Below are 20,276 nucleotides of genomic sequence, written 5' to 3'. Positions count from 1 at the left end.
GTTTTATGGAGGAGTTCTGTTTTCTTTACTCTGTATGGCAATTATTATTCGCAAATACCTGTATCCTGAAATTGAACACTCTAATACAACTTAAGACTAAAGATTCAGCGAATTAAGCAGAGAAGGGCATTTTGCCAGTATTTTACTGGTGATGAGAAAAGAATTGTCTTTTGTCTTGACACAAAATGCATTTTCCTAGTTCGTATCTGACAATCAGCTTAACGGCAAATGTCCTAGTTTCCTATCTTTACTTTAAAAGAGCTACAAGATGGGTGATAAACCAATTATATTAGATGCAAATGTGACTAGATTTCTTTTATTGGCACTTTCCCGGGTATTGTGGTTGAAGAGTAAAGATGTTTGTGTGGAGTATAGTAACTCTGATCCCTAGGGGCTTGGCAGGGCATGGAACTATAACCACCTGTGAACCAGTTTCTAACCTCTGCATTACATACATACCGATTTCCATTCAACTGCTCAGGCACATGGCCACTCTGGGGATTTGTTATTTTGCAAACTATTTTTGTTGCGTGATTTTATGTACCTAACTTGAAGCCAAAAAATGAGCATGACTTTCTTCCCTTATTGGTTTTATTAAAATGCCTGTTATATTATTCTTTCTGTATTAATGAACGTGTAATTATATCGAGTCTAATACTGAAGTATCTGCTCACACTTAAGTCCCTTTGGAAGTCACGGGAAAATTCTTTGAAGAGGAACGTAAGTGAATGGCCCTCAATTCAGGGTGTCTGTGTTCTTGTAGCACAAAACCTCTTATTTTCAAAACTTGCTGTTTGTGTATATTTTTGCTAATATGCCCTGCATAGCTAGTATGAGAAGATAGTTCTGGGACCTGAACGAGGAAACCTTCTTTCATGCAAACAGTACTTACACAGCTAGTCCCACTGACAACGCTGAGACTACTTCTGTGAAAGCGAGCAAGTCACAGGAATTGCGATTTGCAGGATCAGGCCCCTAGGAGACCTAAACCGCTTGCCTGTCCCGTAGGTCTCTTAGGACAGGGATGCAGAGAATGTCACTTTCGATGTCCTGTAATGAACGCAGGAATCAGGTATGTCTGTATCCTCTTAAGATTACTTGGCCAAGAAAAAAAGGAAACTTAGGCTTAAGAGCCTTACAGAAATTGGTACTAAATGATGAATTGTGTGTGAGATTATGTCATTTAGAGTTATGTTCCTGAGCTGCTAGTTTTGCAGAGTCGTAAGAAAATTCATACACATACTTTCTTACTGTGAATTTTCTTTCAATATAGGATCATACAATTTTTCTTACTTTTTTATGCACGCTCTTTAATTTGTGTACCTGAAAAATGTGTATTCAAAAACAGAGATGCCTCTCTTAAATGGTTCTTTTTTTTAAAACATCTAAAATACAACAGACAAAGAGGAATGAAGCTTTCTGAAGCTTATTCCAAAAGTTTATCTACGAAAGTTTTTGATAGCTCACTATTTAATAGATAAATATAGCTACATAGAAGGTTAGGAACTGAGCAGGAGTTGTGAATAGAATACTTTTGCCAACTTCATTCCTTTTAATTTTACTTTTCACTGTAACCGGTTAATTTATTGTTCACTAGAATAGTTCATCTTCAGAGACAGCTTAGGAGATTTCCACATCTCATTGAGCAAGAAGTAATTAACTGCTGTTAGGTGCTTGAAAGAATAAGCATTTCAGTTTTGATGTGCGGGCTCCATTTTTACCTGTTGGATATCAGTATTCTAATTGACATAATAATTTATCCAAAAATCAAGTAAGATGTAGTGGTATTCTTTTGAAAACACTGATTACGAAAGTGAACATAAATAAGGTGCTGCATAATTTCAGAGAGTTTATAGCCTCTGCTTTAGCATTTTGAAGAATAACCAAAGCAGTCATGTTTGTGAGGTATATTAAGATTTTTAAACTTTGCTATATGATACAGTAGAGAGATTTTCCTACGTCCTCATTTAGGCTCTATAGCCCCTTAAGTATAAAATACAAAAAAAAATATATATATATGTAATTCCAAACACCAAGACAACTTCAAGCTTGAGATGTTAGTATTCGGGCATTTGAAAAGGATGAAAATACAGTTTCACATCATATTTCAGAAACAAAATGGGCTTAGAAGAACTCTGGTCAGCAAACAGAACTGATGGTGCAAGTGAAAAATTAAAATGTTTAATTTTCTTTTTTTAAAATGAATCATTTGGGTCCTCTGACCAGCTCTAAGGTAATTTTCTCAGAACTGGTGGTCAACGTTGTATGTGGACAGGTGATTAAAAGCCAGTGTCTTCAGTCCTCCCCTTTAATCTCACTGTCTCATTGACTGCAGTGCAGTAGAGCTTGTCTGTTCACCAGGATCTGTCATCTTTAGGAAATCAGACCAGCTTATAGAGGCGATTCACAAAACCAATAGTGACAACAAAGTCTTATGTGCCTTACAAAAGAAGGATTAGGCAGTTCACATGTCATTTTGATTGGGCAGAGATAAAAGCCGATTGCTGCAGCATGGCGAGGCACACTTCAATTTCAATTGATTATTTTATAAGACAACTATAACTCTGTTGCTTAGTCATTGTTAAATGCAATTTGAAGGAAGGAAAGCTCAATTTTGACATTATTGGTTTTGTATGACTTTATAGTAAAAGGTAAAGCCACTTGTAGCATTGTGATACAAATTTTAAAAAAAGCTGTTTAAATCACCAGTTTGGGGAAATACATTTAAAATGTAGTAGATGATTGTCCTGGCATTTTTTAAAAACATCTTTGCCTAGGTGATACCCTGTAATAGCGATTAAAAGTTCTTAAAAGTGCCTAGGACTATACTAAATTCACTGCATTTACCCTGTTAAGAGCTTACGTGCAGAGGAGAGTGCATAAAACATGTCAGGACTTTGCAGATTTTTCAGAAAGTATAGTACTGAGGAACAAGTAAGTCATCTTAGTTTACCTGTGTTCTGTTATTTTTAAAAATGTAATGTGATACAAAACTACACTTCGTGTTGCGTATGTGAACATAGTAGTCTGGTTTGAAAAGAGTTAGGATATTAAATGTTGTCCCTGTATTATTAAATATGTCATTTGTCAGTGAGACTAGAGAGTTTCAGCTATTTGCATAATTTAGTTATAACATACAGCCTTTAACATTTGGAAGTATGAAACTTCCAAGCTGATAACTTCTATGCTAATTTCTTACCATTTTTCAAAAGAAGAACTCTTTTTTTTTTTTTTTACCCAACTGATGCCTCCTAGTGTTTCACATAATAAAACACTAATGAGTCAACCATAAATGTAAACATTTTGTTCATTGTCTTCATCTTATGTGATACATAAAATTAGTATTTATGTGTTTAATTTTGAGTGTGTTATTATAATCAGACAGGAAACTCCTGTAAATTCAGATGTTGCATCGTAATGGACACTGAAAGCACATTTTGATTTTCCTTCTAGCTTTGCCTAGCTGTGTATTGAAAAGTTTATGTTATATGTAAAGTACATTTTCTTCTTCTCCTTCTGTTTCCGATGCGCATTGCACTAACTTCTCAACAATGTATTATGAGGCTCAGATGGGAATTTTTAAAATTTTGGTAGGATAATGCTTTGAAAAGTAAGCCCTTGGAAATAGGCAATAGATGTGGTTATGGAAATGTCTGAAATACCCTGAAGTACCTCGTGGCCAAATAAGATGAAAAAGACTAGTCTGAGACATGCATGCTTATTACAGTGCTTAAAGAATAGTTATCGCATCTTGTAATTGTTCCTGATTATTTTGCTGCTGTATAAGGAAGAAAACTGCATTAGGACAGTCTTCAAATGGGCGAAACATGAACCTTACACTTTTTATTGTAGATGTGGAAGATCAGTACTTCTGAAAAGGAATTCGTGTGCATAAAATATTGAAACAGGGCTTGGAGTGGTAAAGACTGAAACATAGTGTCCTTTCTTACAAGTTCCGTCTGGCCATAGAATTTAGGAATTCCTGAAAAAACATTCAGTTAAATTAGATTTATACCATTCAACAGTAGAATATTTTATTCTTTTTTGACGGGAGGGTGTAATTTTCTAAAAGTTACCTAGCATCAGTGTGACAAAATACAACTTGTGGGCCCCAGCTGTATGTTTGAACCGTCAGGTACGGTGTTACAGAGCCAAGGCTGAGTGCACGTTTGCACATTTCAATGTCACACAGTTTTATGTAAAGCATGAGATCAATTTAATGATGACATTGGAAATACAGCCTGTTATTCTAAGACTTTCAAGAAAAGCGATGGAATTCCTAGATACTTGTTCTACTAAAGAAGTTTCAAAGAGAAATAAAATGACTTTGCAATTAAAAAATCATAAGTTTGCCAGTTAATATGGGTAATAAAAATCTGTGTCTTCTTCTCAATGCACGTATGGTAAATTTAGGTGACTGCTTATAGATAAAATACTTGTTTCCCACTGAATACAGGGAGTTAAGTCTATACATGCAGATCTCAGTCACGGGAATTTGTGTTTGGTTTTAGAATATAAAAAAAAAAATGCAGTTTTTAGGAATGTGTTCTGCCATTAACCCTGTTAGTGTCGCATTTTTCTCCCATTACTTTTAAACTGCAAAGAGACCTTTCTGAGATCTGCCATTTATTTAAGCCACTAAACATCAGATACTATCCTAATCAGATACTAAACCAGTCTTTAAACTTCCTTGCATCTTGAAAGTATTTCAAAGTATGCAAATGGCACCCGTCATTCAGCCAGGAAAGCTAACGTGCAGAAGTGACAGAATTTTCTCCTACATTGCTTCTTCCCTTGCAAAGAGAAAGTAAATTTGCAAGAGAAATAGAGGGAAGCGTAGAGAAAAAGAATCTTTACGGCAGTTTAAATGAGGGACTATTAGTCTGAAATACAGCTAAACTGAATTCCACTAGGCTTTTTTTTCCCCTTTTATTTATTTTTTCTTTTTTTTTTTTCCCCTCTTTTAAAGGCTAAATGCACATAGAGATTGCAGAAATATGCCCCAGGAAATTCTAGAAGTACCTTATCTGACATGGTTAGAAACAGGTCTGCATGGATTATTTGAGAATCGTTTATTTTGCAATTATGCAGAATAAACCCTCGTGCAAGGTGGGTTCAGTAGCCGCACCAGTGAGGTCCATAGCCTGGGCCGCTTTCGTAATTCCCTGAGCAGGTGACTTGGCAGTCACCTGCTTCAGCAAGGTAGATGTACTGCTTATCTCTGCCTTCTGCCACCTTCCCTGACGCGGGAGGGCTGCAGGAGTTTGAGCGGGGAGAGCTTCGGAGATCCTGGCCAGGACAGCGGGTCCTGCAAAGTCGAAGTCTGCTGCCTTCGTCGGAGTTAGCCCATGCAGCAGCCCGCGGGTAGGGTCGGGATGGAGCAGATGGCATAAAGCTCCTCTGCCTCCGTTTCCCAGGGTATAAAGCACTGCCGATGAGAAACTTAGAATCCACCCTAACAGGTCTTCTCTCTTATTTCTTCAACTGTATAACTGATGAAGTTTATTGCGAAAATTATTGTTAACCAAATGACAGTGCCAGAATCCGCCTTAGACGTTACTCTCTTTTATCTCTCGTCTTGTAATCACAAGATGTAGAGTTAAGTAAACTCAATTGGAAATAATTGCTTTTATAGATGCAGGACGCATGCCATTTGTGTAACTCATGCTCAGTTAAATTTCACTATTTGCTTTTAAGCAGTCAATCAATAGCCGTTAGCAAAGTACGTACAAAGGACGAGGAGGGAGGGTTGTGAAATTGTTTCTAAAACACGTCTGCAAAAGTAAACATAATGCAGAACATTGTCCACGTGAAACTTTACTTTTAGTAATATAAATAACAAGTAACATAGTGGCATGTGCTATTTATTTGATTTCTAATAAATTCTTTCCTCTATTGACAGATATATTGTGATATGAGATTGTATTTGAAATAAGGGTGCATTATTTTAACCCAAATAATTTAGTTATTGTCAGATCATTGCAGGAATTAAAATGTTCCAGAATGTATCCACCAGAGTAAGAAGCTAGACTATGGCACTTTTAATTTAAAAATTCCACATGGACTTCTCAGTGGAGATTGTTTTAAATCATTTCATTGGAGTCAGGTGAAGAACTGTCCCAAAAAATGGGGGGGAGGGGGGAGGGGAGTGTTGTAGAGAATTGACAGGACAGTGAGGTTCTGTGACTATCCCGCAGCACTGGCCCACGCGTCCCCTTCAGCCTGGCATCCCTTGGGGAAGCCTGGGCAGTTTGTAAAGTTACTAGAGGTTGAGGATATTCTGTGAAACCAGCAGGAGACGGTATGTGCTCTACGCTTACCCTCAGGCCCGCTTTATCTCTGTCCATCCGTGTCCCGAGTGTTGCTTCTGCCTATGCTGGATATGGGAAGTGAGAGAAATAGTGAAAAAGAAAGAAGGCAAAAGCCTAGGAAGGTTAGGACGAATGTGGCTACGGACTGTTTGGTGAGATGCTGTGAAAAAGGCAGATAGTGGACAGTCATGATAGTCCAACCTAAAACCTGCATCTTGCAGAGTTTATTCGAAAAAATTTCTGTTTGAAGTGTATAGAATTTGGCTTGCTATGAATAATCCTTAATTGTTGCAGACGTAGAGCAACGATCTTAACAAAATAAGAAGTGGTTGTTTATATGTCTTCCATACCTATGAGGAACTCATCTCTGAGGCAGTATTAGATGCCCACAGAGTCCTGGAGAAGTGGTCAGTTTTTCTTTTATCTTGCTTATGTGTGTAACATGCAGACAGAAGCAGAATGAGGAAAAATCTAGTTTATTACCCCACTGCGATAAATGAAATAAGTGTGAAACTGCACACTTACTTACCAAACTTCTACATGACACATTTTTTTATGTCAGAATACTCAGCCAGGGAATGCATCCTTGCCATGGCACAGATAATGTACAACTTTATCCAAAACACACATACATAATTTTTAGAGATCAGAAATATGACCATAAATTTTAGTAAGAGCCTATGGACTGGTATGCTCGTTTAAAACTGAATAGCATGAAGAAGAATTTCATTAATCTTCTTGGGAGCACAAATTAAAAGAAAATATAACCCAGACTTGCTGGATTACTGGTAGTCTTATTGATGTGATAGGTTGTTAGCAATTGGAAATAACTAAAATCACAGTTGAGAATGTGGATTAATTGGAAAAAAATGTTCCATTTTTTTCTTAAAAGAAAACATGATGGAATGATTGGCAAGCTACCTAATTAAAGCAGAACTGCCCGTAATTACATGTACAGAAATTGAGAATGCCTACCTATATCCTTGGTAGGTAGAAATCTGTGTGTCTTCACTGGGAGAACAATAGGATCTGGCGTTTTATTGTTAATGCTTCAATAAAAAAGATTATGCATAGGACATAAACAGAAGAATATTCTTCTACATTTCCTGTAATAATATTCTTGAAAACTGGATGAATTTTTTTGTGGTTTTTCCAAAACCTGGTATTGATGCAGCAGAACGAGAATCTATCTTCAGTACAAGTTCCAGTACTTCAGTCCCTGTCCAGAACATTACATTTAGTTCAGTTATGCTTCAAGAAGACACTGTCACAACCTCAGTATTACGTTCAGTGGTGATCAGCAGAATAGTCGTCTTGAAGGCATCCTTGCTGAGTGCGATCTTTTCTGGAATTTCATGTTTTTTAAAAAAAGTATCTGGTGTAAGATGCGATAGTGACAGGCATAATGCAAATGCTTGTGACAGATACAAAGAAAGCAATAGAAGAAGTGGTATTTTTGCATGGCGTTTTAATGCTATTAGGAATTTTTTTTCCCATGCTTCAAATCCTGTAGAAAAACACTTAATTGAGGGCACCAGGATTTCTCAATGGAGGCAGAGTGCGTTCTTTATTTCCTTTTTTTTTCTTTTTTTCGTCACTTAATAACAACATGAAGCAACATCTGATGCAGCAAAGAGGCATGGCACAAAAGAAAGATATTCTTGTCTGTTTTGAAGAGCAGTACTTGTCATGTATCTGGACAAGTGGTGATTTTCTGGTGCTGCCTTCTGTTACAAGTCGCTAAATGTTGTCTGTAAAGCGGTAGCACTATGTTCTACCACATTTTTCTGTAAAAGATTAAAGGCAAACCTGTCGTGACACCATCACTACGTTGACTACCCCAAACAGGACATGAAATAGCACTTCTACATGTTTCTGATAAAAAGTAATTTTGAGTATGGTGAGGAAGAAAGTATTTGTTCTTTCCTTTCACTCTACTGTTTTCCAGATGTGATCGGAAGGAGGAAGCTGTTCCACTAGTGGATCAGAAGATTGCTCTGTGATTTAAACATCATCCCAAAAATACAGCTTCTGTGTTTGATAGACAGAAGTTCAAAATACAATGTAGATATATCAAAAAAGGCCTCTTTAAAATCACCAGGAATCTATAAACATACAGTTTTGTGAGATCCCCCTGTCGATACTTGCAAAAAAAAAAAGAATCATCAGCATTCTATTTCCATATGTTGGTCTAAATGCTAATCTTAAATTCAGAACAGTTAAATAAATACCACTATCGTGTCTGTTCACAGAGCTCATTTTTAGTATATTGTGATCTAAACTAGGTATCTATTAAAATACAGGTTTTCTATTGAGAAAGTGAACATACAGCATATTCAGTTCCAAAGTGTGCTCCAAATTTTAAAAAAGTCTCTTGAATACAAGAATCTCCAGCACTACAGGCAACTCGTCAATGACAATTCCTAAGAAGACCAGGGAGCGGAATCCTTCAATATGAATTAAAAAACTTGAAAATAAAGGGGAATTTAAAAAATGTATCGTATGTGTTTAACATACAATTGGCTATTCGTCTTCCCTAAAAAGACACATGTGCTTTGTTTGAGGTGACAGATGCCAGGTAAAAAAGTCTGCAAATAAAGTGCATAAGCTGTACAACAGTCCGATGCATACAATAGAAGAAAGGGGCTCAGAACCACTAAATTTTAAATGCAGCTGCAGACTTTCTTTGTGCAAGTCAGTTATGCCATGTCTTAGTTCTCCAAGGGCAAAGCATGGATGAAAATTGGCAAATTTACTCAGATTCTGTAAAAGCTAAAATCTATTCACCATGCCAGGATGTATCCACGTCGTTAGAAAGGTCTTAGGGCAACACGAAGAAGGGGAACTTAGGTTTTACTTTGCTGTGTCCTGTTGTCTACTGGAATCCACATCCCCAGATTAAGTCTATAAATTCTTTATAAGCACTGGTTTAGCTTTTACAACAGAGATTCAGGATTTGAGAGACCTGATGTGAAATACTTCCTACCCATAATTTAGAGCAGTTCACAGAAAAGACAATTCTCTCTTTCTGGAAAGGTCCTTAATCAGTTGTCTGCAGAATATTCTGGGAGAAAGCTACTCTCAATTTCCAAATGTGAGGCCATCCCATTTTTGTATAGATAATTAAATGTTCATCAAATGAAGGACCGTAATTGAGTCACGTTTCACTGGAAAGCCATAGTTCCTTAGCTACTGAGTTGGTCTCTTGTGCTCTTTTATCTCGCTTGCTCAAAAAATACAAGCCTTACTGTGGTCTAGTCTGTAATAAAGCTTAAAACTAGTTTAAACAACTGGTTCCATGCCATCTTTTACCATTACACTGTTTGAAAAGTTTGATCTTACTTCATAGAATACAGCATATAAGAAGAGAGTGCCTTGTGTTTTATCTTTACAACTGTATTCATCTAAGTATGTGAAACTAGATCTTTTATAAATACCTCTGTGTCAGTCTTTCATAATGTTTAGTGGCCTCATTCTTTCATTTGAGTTTGTTTCTTGAACTGAGACATACCATGCCTAGCACAGCTTTGAAATCTAGGATAGGAGTTAGAAGCGTGAAGAGGTGTTTGAATACAAGGACAACGAGCGTGCTGTACATGAGTAATGGATTGATTACAGGTTGGTTGAGACAGGAAGTACTGCTTCAGGGTGCGATAAATTGCTCGGGCTACCTAAGAATGTTCAATAAAACTTTATGAGAACAAATAGTTCAAAAATAGCCATTATCTGCATGTTCTCAGTCATCTTCAGCAGAGCTTGGGTGGTCCTTTAGGAAAGACCTTGTGGCCTAGCGTGCATGCCTCTTCAGCCAGGTTCTTCTACAGTTCATGTGCCTGTTGAATATGTGGGTGTGAATCCAAACCTGACTTCCTGACCACATTATTATGCTTGAATTAATGAAGAAGAATAACAACGCTGGTTAAAAAGCTGTGCAGATATTCAGTCTTGACCAGTATTTATCGAAGAGCTTGAAGCTCGTTATAAGTTGTGAAAATGTGCTGCTTTTTTCTTTTCTTTCAGCTATAGTTGGGAAATTCTGATTTCACAAATACAAAGAGAACTTCTGTCTGCAGATATTGATATGTTTATTTAACAGTATTTCTGGTGTAACTGAATATATTAAACTATGTCTTTTGTTCGTGTATTCCAGCATAACTCCACTGACTTGATGACCTACTAAAAAATGCTTTATACACAGAATTGTCATTCATGCTGTTAATTAACATCCACCTCTTTTCTCAGTTCCACTCTCACTCTTTTTCCAGACTCGTTAAAAACAAAGGTACCATTTGAATAGAACATTTCAAAAGAAGATCTCCTTATCTTCTCTTCGGGACCATACTGGGAAGAGTATGTAGAGACCTACCACTTCTTTGGTCAAGAGCATTATAAGCAGACTTAAGCAGTTTTCAAAGTCCCTCTTGGGGGTCAAAGTCTGTACATGTGCGGCTGCCATTCACACATCCTGAAATGAGATGGAACATGGAGGTGCATTATACACGGTTCTAGAGCTTTTCTCAAACTAGGCAAGTATATGTCAGCTGCTGTCTGCTGATGTTAACTGTACTATGTAATGATATATATGAGTTTTATAAATACCACATAATTCCATTTTACCAGTGTGATTCTGAAGTAGCATCAGAATGTTGGATAGTCGCTGCATATGGAATACATAACAGGCTGAGACCGCTGGCCTCATGAGGCTACCAGATGCTCTGAATAGACGACTTGAGCTGCTCAGACCATTAGGTGCTATACTAATCTTCACTCAGCTGGCAGTCGCATCTCAGTCCTGATATGTAAGGCAAAAAAGTGTGTAAAAGTTCAGTGCAAAATTCAGGAGAGTTTGTACGTCCTTGTAATCGGAATACCACTTTCTTTAAAAAAAAAAAAAAAGAATAAATACGCTTCCATGTTCATTTGGTCTGTCTTCAAGTGATTAATCAAAAGGGAAACAAAGTAAGCAACTTTACACCTGAAATAAACGATTTATTTCAGAGACTCTGCAGAGTTCTTGAATTCATTCCTGGGCATAAGCATGCAGTTTTGCTGCCATGATGAGTCAATACCTGGGAGTGCTTTTTAACTGTTAGCGAAGACCAGGTTCTCCTTTCATGTGAGAACACACAGCTACCACTACTTGTGGTAGCAGTTCTGTACTGAAGACTGTAACTCACTGATGCTTTACAGAGCCATCTTGGGCTCTCAGTCCTTACATTCAACAGTAAAACTTGAGAGGACGCAATCAGCAATAGCAAAGCTGACTCAGTCACCGTTTGTGCTAATTGGACTTGCCAGGCTCACTGGTCCTGTAATGCAAGAGCACTAGCAGGTTATTTTTTTAATGTCGGGTTTAGGTACAACAATATTTCTGTCTGAAAGCAGAGCTAAGCACAGGAAGGGTATTCTGGCATTTAGGAAGGCAGCCTGGATTTAACTCTTTCTTCCAGAACCTATTTTAGGAGGATTTCGCTTTGTTGGTGCATGAATTCCCTGTCTGTAGAATGAGGAAGGTATTTCCCCCGGGCAAGTTCTGTGGGACCCAAACACTGTAGGAATGGAGGCCATATGAGCACCATAGGGAGTAAACAAGACAATGTAGAGTATAAATATGTAGTTGCTTTTGGAAAGTTACAGTCTAAAGCAAAGCACACAGTCTGCGACAGACTCTTAGATAACTTCACTTTTGTTAGAGAGCCATTTTAATTAAAGTTTAGAACTTTCTGCTTCTTTCTGTCCATTTTTCTTCTACTTCTTTAGTTGTTGTGCCAAGGTATCCATGTGTGTTTCTTCCACTGTCATCTGGCTCATTCCCAGCAGATGCACACAATCTGTTTTGCTGTCACTGACAGGGCTCAGTTTATGGAAAGAATGTGACAGAACATGCTGCTGTAGTCACTTATACAGGATTCTCTTTTCTAAAAAGTAACCGAGAATAAATTCGTTCCTTTTATTTTTTTAATATATTGCTCAGTCGTAGGGTTTTATCCATGCTCCTCTACATCAGGTTAAACGGGGTATTTGTCTAATATCTTAGATTTGTTTTTAACTCCTTGTTTGTAAAAGGCAGATTTACTAATAATGTACACAGGAAATCATCACACTACATCGACCGACCGCAGTTTCAAGTGGTGGCTGTTATCCTGGTCATTTTGCAATAAATGTAATATTCCCAACTCTTATTTAGAAAATATTACAGTATTTCTTTTAAATTTTGTATTCCAATTTATAAATATTGCTGATCATCCAAAAATGCGCAGTCTTAAGCATCCTGCATGCATTTGAAGCCTACAGAAGGATATTTTACAAGGGGGTATGTGTTCCTTCTGGAGCAAAGTACTTGTCCAGTAAGAGGCTGAGTAGAAGCAGATAGCAAAGTAAAATTTGACTATCTTGCCTACAGAAAAAAACCTTTAAACACAATTAACGTTACAACTTATTGTTGTGTTGTGATAACAGCTACGGGTCCTAACAGGTTAGGGCCTTTAGTGCATGACGCTGTGCGAACACGCGTGAGCGGACAGCCTCCGCCTCGAGCCGTTAACAGCACGGACAGACACAAAGGAGGCAGAATGACGAGAAACGCAGACAGCTTTACCGTTTTGAATGTCTTGCGTCTCCTGTGCAGCCTGCTGTAGGTGACCCTGCTTCAGCAGGAGGGTTGGACTTGATGACCCACAGAGGTCCCTTCCAACCCCGACCGTTCTGTGATTCTGAGTGATTCTTCTCGGTGTTCAGTAGGAAGAGTTGGTGTGTGAATTAAACTTTATGGAAGGTGTCTAACCAGCGTAATAGTGCTTATGAGGTGATGGGCTGTTCCCATCATGTCTCTGCCAGAGGAAAATTAATCAGCGGTTCAGATTTCGTAAATGCAACTTTCAGTTAACGCTTTGCTGCTTTCTACCTCTATGCCGATGAGGGCAGGGACGACAACAGTAAATTCCGCACTGGGCTACTAAGGTTACAGCCTAAGCCTTTGAAAAACTGTTAACATTAAATATTTATGGGCACACTGGATGTTTATTAAAGAATAGAATTTGTTTTACAAGCTGACGTTGCCTGTAATCCTATTATTTTCCTTAATGATCTAACTTCTATCTTTGAATTGTACTTTGATCAGCGGGGTTGGTGTCTCCAGGTTCTTGTTTATCTATAGCTAAAAAAAGAAAAAAAAGTCTTAAACAGTGGAAATCTCCATTAAATCCCCAAATCAAAATCTAATTTAATGAGCTTAGTCACTTGGCTGCATTCAAAATAGCTGGATATATATATTAACATAAACTAAATATGCTTAAAGAAATTTGTGGGTTTAGGACATATTTTTAAACACTTTCATTTGGGGGAATGCCTTTATATACTTAAAATTCTGAATTCATATTTTTGTACCTCACATTTTTTATGTTATTTGTAGGGTATATATGTTGAAGAGGCTATCTAGAAATACGCTACAGTGGTAGACTGCCGCGTTAGCTAGGCTTGCGGTTTTTCTGTAAAATCACTTCCGATGGTGATGTACATATATTTATACATATGTACATAGATACATATCTGTATCCTTTATATACAAATATATATGGTTTTCAAACTATGCTTACATGCCTCTGGGTATGCCTTACACAGTAAATAAAACTGTCAAAATGTCTCTTCACAGTTAGACCTCATAAAAATAATCAGTCCATAAACACGTGGTGCTCTTTATTCACATATATACAGTTACTATATAAAATGAAAGTCTTTCTCGTGTTGTCCTAGGCTTACATTTCTTTTATATTATCGGTTAGAGTATTTTTTAGTGTTTTTTTCTGTGTACTTTCATATTTGTTTCTGTATGCAGGTATGGGAATAATACATATAAGCATCCTAAACATAACTTTTCTTGGTTTTATAGACAAGTTGGATCAGAAGATGACTGTAACTCCTAGTTTCCATTACTATATATTTAATATTATTTTTTGTTGCAAGCTAGATCTTTCTAGGGTTTCTGCAAGTAATGCTGACTTTTTTAATTAGTCCTGAAATTATTTTTCAATGGGATTCATTAATATGTGTATCCCTAAGAGATAAATATTTTCAGTGTGTCAGTTATCACACATAATGTAAGAAGCAGGCTGAGAGGAGATAGGGGTCCTCAAATGGTTTCTTTTGGTATCTCTCTGCACTGATTGCCAGGCTCAGTTCAACGCCAGATATAGCACTGCCGTGTAGCTGTTACACTTTTAAGATGAAGATTACAATGAGACTAGCACACCTATTAGTAAGTCAGGCAGCGAGAAGTGAATGGGATGATTTAATCCATTTCTAAAAGAGTAGATTTTATAGCCTGATATGTGTCACGAGAATTTCTACGAAGTGTCAGGAGAGAGGCCAAAGACCAAGCAAAAGACTACGGAATGTAACACCCTCTCGTTATGTCAACTTGTATTTATCTTGATTTATTTTAATGCCCTTTCTTTTAAACTTAGGTTTATTAATTATGCTTTCTTTGTAAAAAAAATAAACAACTCACAAACTGAACTGCAGTTCAGCACAGCAATATATCCTTTTTCGATCCAAATGCTAAGCATAAGAATCTCAAATCTGTTTGCCTGGTACTTCACAATCCTACTTGGAACCTGATATGGTAAAAAAGATGAAAGCTATACACATCCAGATTGGACAAATCAGATGATGAATTCCAAAGCTGAAGATTTATTATATAGAACTCTATTCCATAAGTTTACCAGTTTCAGACTCTGTTTCAGATATCAATGCTGATCTTAGCTGTAGATGTATCACAAGTGAGAAGATGAAAAGTCAAGATTGATTTTCTTCTGATTTTATACATAGCACATAACCTCCATCTGAAAAAAAAAAAATCCGTAAGGAAAGATGATCAAGTGATTAGCAGAAAAACAATAGGCTGGGAGCTGCTGTTCCATAGATGCTGCTGGTTTTAGTTTATGTAGAGTAAGGCGCTTAGCTTTGTATTCTCCTTACTTTCATCTCTGTCGAGTAGGGACTAGTATTTTCACTCTCCCAGTAATGTTGCAGGGATAAATATTGATAGTTACTTAAATGACAGTATAAAGATGTCTGTGTATCTTTAAATAAACAAATACATAGAATAAGTCCTGTATTTGTTGGCATTTTATACTTTCTAACACTGTTAACAGTAACTTAACTGGAAAGTATCATGAAAGAGATTAGTTTGATGTATAAATATACACTGGAAAATTAAGGTAAAATCAGTACTAAAAAATTACATTTTCTTGCTGCTCACAAGGTGGAACAGTATGGGCTTTTTCACTTGAAAGTACTTTCCAGTGCCTTGCCAGTAGCCCGTTTCCAATGAGGGTACCACCCTCCGTAGTGGAGTGAAGCAGATTTTTTCCCTGTATCAGCCTAGATGTGGACCTTTCATGAGCAAAGACAATCTATTTTTGTGATGTGAGCTGGCCCCAGAAATGTATTATTCATGGAGCAGGGCTCTTCACCAGTAATGATAGCTTGGATTTCTTGCGCTAGTACTGCCCCTAGTGAAAGCACTGTTTGTTTGGGGAAATTTTCTTTTTAAAAATATACTTATCCTTTTATATCTGTTTGCACCAGGATGCAGGACCAACTCATTACTCAAGAAGAAGTTATACTTATCCACAGTCTAAGAGAGAAGGGGACTGTCTGGTTGGAGTCAGAGTTGACCACTGACTCTTAACGGCACACAGATTTGGCTGTGCTATGCAGTCATGTTCCACCTGCATAAATCTCATAAGTAGAAGCTGCGTGTATTTATATAGTGCAGGAGATACCTTACAAATGATTCATTTTGAATCCAATCACTATATTCAACAAACAAAAATGTCAGTAATCAGTTCTCTGGTCAATTCTATTATGGCTTTCCATTTCTGTTACAGTTTGTCCTTGGCAAAAATACAGACAGTGGTTTAATGTTGAGTTTATTATTTTGAAGAAAAATACTGTATTTTTGAATGTACTTTTCATAATATTCAAAAAAATTAACCATATTAACTGTGTTAAGATGGCTGAGGATGAAGCAGCCCTTTGCTAGTAGCACTTCTAAGTTATCTTGAAAACAGCTCAACTGACAAAGCTATATAATACCATATTAACATTTTTTTTAAATTGGCAGTGTTATTAAGCTTTCAAATACACTATCTCAATAACTGTTCCAATTTTTTATTTCTGTTAGCTAAAAAATGTGAAAATAAGAACAGACAGATAGCTTTGTTGTTTCCAAAGTCTTCTAATTCTGTTTTAGTTTGTTTGAAAACGTTACTGTTAAAATATAAAATGTAAGCAGCTGAAAATATAATGTGCATTATAGCTGTCTGGTTGTGCAGATTTCTACCGCATAGAAAACATCGCTTTGATGGAATAAAATGAAACTCCTCTGTTCGGTATTTTGTATTAGATTTAGCAATATAAATTGCGATCCATCGTGTAAATCTGCTTTCTTTATGTTTCTATTACAAGGCATCAGTAGGAGACAGAAGTCCAATTCTAAAAAAATTTAAGCGCCAGAAATCTCTGACTCAAACGGTCAGTTAAATAAATTGTCTCCCAATTAAAGTAATGCCGGGACCAGACCCACTGAGCAATTCAAATGCTGAGGGAGCTTGCCGTTGTGTTGAACAAGAAGAGCCAGGGCATTTCTGAAGCTGAGAAGAGAAACAGTTCATTACAGGAAGGTAAAGCAGATGTTTAAGAAACCTTTCAGCTTATCTCTTGGAGACAAGATCACCTTCAAATCTTCAATATTTGCTTAATTTTTACGGCATATATCCATATACAGCATGCTAGGCCAAAAATTTTTCTTCTCTTGAGCAAAGAGCACACTTCCTATAAACAGAAGCTGGCTCATGGACGGAGAGATTATATATTTACATTTAAAAAAAAAAATGCAAAGCAGCAAGCTGATGTCTCAGTCTGTATCATCAAAAAGATTTTGTCCACTACTGCTTTCAGTCAGAAGTGCTGCACACAGTAGCTTCTCAGTAAATCAGGAAACAGCTACGTGTGTAGCTATTTCAGCATTACATTAAGTTAATGTTTTCCTTCCCTAGATACCCGCCGTTACATAATGCCACTGAAAAATCATTTCAGAAAACTGAAAAATACTTAAATTGTTTAAAAAACGTATCTGAGCGATCCCTTCCTTTGAGTGGTCAGGCCTTGGTGGCAGTGGGAGGTCTTTTCCTGAGCCGTCAGAGCTTGCGAGTTTGGGTTTCCTTACCTACCTTGCCTTGTAAAGAAATGCGTAAGCAGGTGTGCGCAGTTCCTACTCTGAGCTGTTGGACAGTGAGAAGACGTTCTGTGAAGGCCATTTCTCCTCCTGAACCGGGCTGATGGTGCAGGCAGCCGCACCGCTCACCAAGTAAACTTCTGTTGCTCTCTGCTTAAGCTTCTCTCCCCTTTAGCTGCAGTCCTGTTAGATCGGGAGGAACTCTGTTCCACACGAGAATCTTCACCAAGCATGCTCGATTTCCTGACATCCTGAGGTGCCACATTGTCACTGTGAAGTGGAGAACATTACAGAAAACATTCGGTACAAAAAAAACCTCAGACCAGAAAGTCTCTTCCTCTTCGTACAAAGCCAAGATAAAGATCCATGTTATGAAAGTGTAATTTTGTAGTTTTCATGTACAGAGCTGCTCTGAATGAGGTTTTGGGGTTGCAGTAATCTGGGTGACTTGTGTGGTTGTGCAAAGGTAAGGGACCAGATCCTTAGCAGAGGACCTGAATTCTTTTCCCAGCTGCTTCTGTAGACCTGCTGCAGAACTCGGAACAGTCCCTTTGAAAATTCCTCCTTTTTCTGTAAAACTTCATTAGGTACTGTAAGTCAGAAGTGAAAGCAGTGCGGGAAAACTTTATTTTATTATATACATTCTTTTATAATCAGTATACTATTTTCAGAAGCTTCTGAAAAAAATAACACTTGTCATTTGAGAGCTGCAGCTGTTAGTCTGTTGAGACTTAGAGGGGATGGGGCATATATTGAATTATTCATGAAGGCTACTGCTATAGTTGACAGAAGTTCATCAGCTAATTCCCCCACTCCATTCTGAACTTTCTTTCAAACTCGCTCAGGCTGTAGAGGTGCAAGCTGTTACTTTTAATAACCGTGCTACTAGAAGTTTCCTGTGCTGTATACATCACACAAGCTTTCTCCTTTACGAAAGTTATTTATTGTTCACTGGGGGCTGATGAGTGCTTAATTTTGAATACTTTCATTCACAGATAATGTGAATAATTGTATATGCTTTCAAGATGTAACTGCTATATAAAGGTATTAGAAAATCTGTGTAACGATGCTTTATTACCGTAACTCAATTTCATGAGCCAAAACTCCCCGACATTTGAATTGCATGCATGTTTAATATTTTCATGATTTATGAACAGAAGGAGGTTTTCTGTGCTATTACTCACAATATATTTTTCAGTTTATAGGCCAATTCAACGTGCACAAAAGCAAGGAAATCTTAGTCTGCACAAGCATGGGGAAATCAAGTACTTTATATTCGAAATGCTCAGCCTCACGCCTGCATTAGCCAGCTATATTGTTGTGCAGAGTATCAGATTAAGGACAAAAATATTTTAGGGTTCTTCACAGCAGTGCTGAAGTTCAAGGCCAGTTTGGCAGACACCAGAATCTTGTCACGAAGTGCGTGCTTGCGGTGGGTATTGCAGGAGTGCTGAATATCAAAGGCTTCGTCCCAGTCTGGGCGATGAGGAGCTGTGTGCCTCTCACTCCAGGGATTCCACAAGCGTGGCTCTGTTTTCACGCCGCCTACCTCTGCCTCAGCCGCAGCGAAAGCACAGGTCTGGCCAGCGTGCGTTTGTTGTCTTCGGGAGGCTGCTCTCTCGCTCGCTCTCTACACGCCGCTGCAGGCTGATTTGGGGGATCTGAGTGCGGCAGGAAATTGTAGTAAAAATGCTGAAGTCCACTTCATTCCCCTCGCCTCCGTGGAGATTTCTGCAGTGAATGAGATTGAAAAATGTCTTTTTAGTGGCGTGCTTGATTCAGACAGTGCCCTTATTTATCCTGTGATGACCTCATAGCAGCAGCACATGCCCTCTTGATGGAGAGGATTATTGTAATTCCCTCCTAGAAAGGTTTCCAGCAGCTCGGCTCTGTCACTTGCAGCCTGTTCAGAATGCAGTGACACACTCCCATCCTGCCTTGAGCAAATACGATCATCCCTCTTGTACCTTAACTCGTTTACTTTGTCTGCTATGAAGTAGCTGTTTGATTTTAAAGTTTGCTCTCTTAGTTTTGAAATCCTTAATGGTTTAGCTCCTGGCTATTTTCAAGAACTCCTCCACAAATATCATCTTGACAGATATCACCACCCCCATAGCACATTTTAGGAATCTCAGCATCACATCTTAGGTTGGCAAGTTGTGTCCTTTGCTGTGATAGGCCGTCAGTTAAGGAACTCCCCCAGGAAATCTGTCTTGAACCATATATCTTTATCAGAAAACATTAAAATTAAATTTAAATTTTTGACTACTTATTTTTTCTTCACCGTCATTCTTCAGCATAATTCCTATTACGACCATATTTTTTATGGTTGCTCTCAGTAGTTCTTGCTGGAGTTGTTATTTCAGATTTTCTTGTTTCCTTATTTGTAGAGTAACCTAAGCATGTTAGTGGTGTGGTTATTGATAGTGACTTCTTAATGATGAGTTTCATGTTGCATTCTAAAAGCACAGACTTTATGTATACGCAGTATGTCAATGTAACTGCTTACTAAGTAGGACACATGGGCCATTATTACATTTAATAATTAAAAAAAAAAAAATGTTTGAATCTTTATTCCTCTTCCTTACAAGGAATGATTCTTGTTCCCATTGTGCAATCTAAGCCACTAGGCTTCAGCCGTGCAAAGCTTCAGATGGAAAGGACTCCTCATCTTTGTTTGCTTGTCTTGCTGTCTGTTTGTCTTGCTGCTTCTATTATAGTCCCTG

General features: G+C 37.7%; 1 protein-coding gene across 14 annotated transcripts in view; it reads left to right on the top strand.

The window, feature by feature from the left end:
* The window catches only part of MEF2C (myocyte enhancer factor 2C), a 130,267-nt gene that overhangs the window by 1,488 nt on the left and 108,503 nt on the right, over positions 1-20,276 (top strand). The window contains exon 2 of one of the 14 annotated variants that reach the window (XM_075411414.1): positions 10,577-10,837. The exons of the other annotated variants lie outside the window; for them this stretch is intronic. The gene's annotated coding sequence lies outside the window, so the exon portion shown is untranslated. The remainder of the gene's footprint in view (positions 1-10,576; positions 10,838-20,276) is intronic. 14 annotated transcript variants of the gene reach the window in all.

Source organism: Opisthocomus hoazin, chromosome Z (genome assembly GCF_030867145.1).
Source record: "Opisthocomus hoazin isolate bOpiHoa1 chromosome Z, bOpiHoa1.hap1, whole genome shotgun sequence".
NCBI lineage: Eukaryota > Metazoa > Chordata > Aves > Opisthocomiformes > Opisthocomidae > Opisthocomus > Opisthocomus hoazin.
The sequence above is the reverse complement of the archived record's forward strand: the minus strand, read 5'-3'. Positions and strand labels throughout refer to the sequence as shown.